The following is a 3,435-nucleotide window of genomic DNA, read 5'->3' as shown; positions in this document are numbered from 1 at the left end:
ATGGATGGAGATAGGTAAATGGGGAAGGGCGAATGGATGTGGAAGGACGGATGGATGGATGAGGAAGGATGAATGGAGAGGAATGGCTGGAAGGATAGGAAAGTGTAGATGGATGAAGGAAGGGCAGGTGGATGGAGAAGGCAGGTGGATGGGGCATAAGGAACCCCCCTAAGAAACCCATAGGTGCACTCTATCACCTGCAAGGAGAGCTGAGCCCACCACTCAGACCCCCATTGGCTCAGGGTCACTTCAGTTGGGTAAAAGCCCTTCCTGCCTCACCGCAGGAAGCAGAGGGGACATTTTGGGGCCTCCTTGGGTGGAGAGAAGCTGTCCCCTGCCAGCCATGGCTCCATCCCTCGGGCAGCAGCCCCCTGAGCTGCCCTGGGGCAGTGCAAAGCCAGCTGCTCCAGGATCGTTCCTCCAACCAGACACCAAAATGCCGGTGGTGAGGCCCTGGCCAGCCTGTCAGGAGCCAGCAGCTGAGATGTGGGGCTGGGCAAGCACAGCTGCAGGCTCCTCGAGTTCGCCCCTTCGGTCCGCGCTGCTGCAGCGAGCCAACGCGAAAATGTTTTATTGTTCCGTATAAAATTTATGGGGTGCCTTTATGACAGCATCCCAAAGCAGGGCTGCAGTAAAGGAAGAACTAAAAAGCAGCAGAAAGCCTGACCCACAACAACAGAGAGCTGGCAGTGGCAAAACGCCTGATGGCAGGGGAAGACCTGACACTGGAGAAGATGGGATGGTGTTGGGAACAGCCAGGGCAGGGGATGCGATGGGTCTGGTGGATCAGGAAAGCTCTGGGAGGCTGGGACAGTCACATCCACAGCCACACCATGCAAATGGCATCTCTGGAGCTTTCTGGGTCCTCCTTACATGGTGGGTACGCACGGCATCAAGCCCTGCTTGCTAGGAATGAGTTCAGTGCAAGGACAACAGCAGCAGCAAGAACGGAGCACCCCCAGTCCATCTTGTGTCTCCATCATCTTGCATCTCCATCGTTGTGCATCTCCATCGTCGTGCATCTCCGTGATACCCCTCTCCAAGGACATCCCTTGCTGCTCAGCCCTTACTCTCTCCATCTCCCTGTCCAAGGCAAAGCTTTCCAGGGATCCAGGGGGATCCGGCACTGACCAGGATGGTGCAGCTCCGTGTAAACATGCAGTGCCTTTTAAAATAAATTCAACACACCGTGCTCTGGGTATCCCCACCCGGGGACAGCAGTGAGGCTCTGTAGCTGATCTGCACCCCGGAGGCCTCCTGCTGTTTGTGGGCTCAGCACCCTGCGCTGTCCCAGTCCCGTACAGACAGCTGTAGGAAATCTCATCCAGTGGGCTTTGTGCTGGTTTTCCCCCAGGAATGAGGCCGCTCCAGGAAACTCAACTGAGCAGCCTCATTTCCAATGTCCAATTCTGGTAAACGAGCTTAAATTGGGCCTCAGCCGGGCTTCAATTAGAGCATGCAAGCATGAGTTAATTAGGCTTACGAGTGAAGGGTCGGGCTGTGCCTGGGGGCTGGCAGCATCCTCCCCTGGCAGCACTGAGCAAGTCGATGCCTTTGTGCCTCTCCCTTGGCAGGGGACACCCCCAGCTCACAGCACTGGGGCCGTGGGGTTTTTCCTGGGTAAATTTAACCAGAGCAGCCCCATCACCTGGATGATGGCACAGCGATCCCAGCTGCTCTGGTCGCTCCTTGCTGTGTGTTCGCTGGGGCTGGAAACACTTTGCTACCTGCCTGTGCCCCCGTGATGCTCCAGCGATGCTCCTCCGTCCTTTGAATGAGCACAGACCTGGTTTACAGCAACGTCCCAAGCCTGTGGCAGCAATCCCTGGTCCTTGGGAGCATGAGGAAGAGTGAAGAGGAGGACACGGACATCCCCAGGGTGGGAGCTGCTCATGCTGAGCCTTTTACAGCCCCATGTGAGCGCTCGCCTCTCCAGCAGCGAGCGCCTGCCCTCACTTAGCAGGTTAGGTGCCAGTCCAGCACACCAAAACCTCCCGTTTCCTGGCCCAAATTTGCCTCCAGCTTGACCCCCACACCCGCTGCCAGCCCTGAGCTCAATTCTCAGCCCCAAACCGTGTGCAGACCATCAGCAAGCGGGGTCAGTGCTGCCTCGGGGCAGGATGATGCCCCGGGTGATGCCCCAGATGATACCACAGCTGCTGGGTGAGGGGTCTGCAAAGCTGCTCCCCAAATCCAGGTAGCCAAAGCAGGGCCCCCAAAGCCTGCTGTGCCCCAGGGAGAGGGGACCATGACATGCAAGACTGGGGCCACTTGGCTACCCCTTGCACCCCCTCCTGCCAGAACATGGATTTAGGAGAGACTCTCATGGCTGCAGGGAAAGGAGAGCCGGCACAGGAGGGTGAATCAAAAAGACGCTTTAATCAGATTTATCCGACAGCTCTGGATCTCCAAATAAATAGATTTATCAAAACGGAATAAGACAAGAAACCAGGGATAAATACATGTACCGAAACAACCTGAAAATCCCCCAAAGCTATTTCCAGTCAGGGGGAGAGCAGTGCTGCTGCACGCCCTCCTCCCCACGCTACAGCAATGGTCCTGTTGGCCCTTTGGGAGATGCCCCTCCTGTGAATACAGCCCAGTAGATAGTATGTAGGATATATATAAATATATAGCATACTAACACGCATAGCAGCAACCTTAGTGCAGTGTTCGGGGTCTCGGAGCCAGCTAAGCTTACATCCTTGCAGGCTGCTGCGGTGAGAGGGGACAGGGGACAGAGGGGGGGTGGCACCAGCAGGCGGGTGGCATCGCCCCCGTCCCCCACCGGCACCACGAGCAGCAGCTGTGCTGCTGTTGGCCTTGAATTTGTGTCACCATCCCAGGACCCCGACTCTTCTCCACGGTGTCACTGGTGCCAGCAGGCACGTCCTCCCAAAAATCGCGTTGCTGCATGACCTGCGAAGAAGGGAAAGTGCCCCCCAAAATTCTCCCAGTTGAAACAGAGGAGAAAAGACTTTTCAGGAACTACTCTGTGGAGGATATTCAACCAAAGAAACCCTTTGCAGCTCACAGGGCCTCCAAGAAAGGAGGCAGGGAGTTTTTTTTCTCTCCTTGCAGGTCACCTTTACACCGGCAGTGGTACCGAGCAGGGTCTTCTCCTGCTTGGCTGCTAGCTCCTGATGCTCCTCAGGAATTCCTCCTCTCTTCACATTGCACCAGGCCTCCCTCTGCTGCCTCTCCCGCTGCACACCCAGCACTTTTGGCAGCAGGGGATGGCGATGGCCATGTCTGCTCTCCCCTGGAGCACGCCAAAGGGTGACACATCCATAGCGGTGGCCGGGCTTCGGCGCGGACGTGGTGGCATCGGTTCGGTTCGGTTCCTCTGCTGGAGTTGCTGTCATTTACACTAGTGTACCTCTTATTGCTGTGCCAGTCTATTTAATAATGCGAGTTTTTTTCGTATATATGGGT

Source organism: Cygnus olor, chromosome 1 (assembly GCF_009769625.2).
Source record: "Cygnus olor isolate bCygOlo1 chromosome 1, bCygOlo1.pri.v2, whole genome shotgun sequence".
In the NCBI taxonomy this organism is placed as follows: domain Eukaryota; kingdom Metazoa; phylum Chordata; class Aves; order Anseriformes; family Anatidae; genus Cygnus; species Cygnus olor.
Note: the sequence above shows the minus strand (reverse complement) of the source record.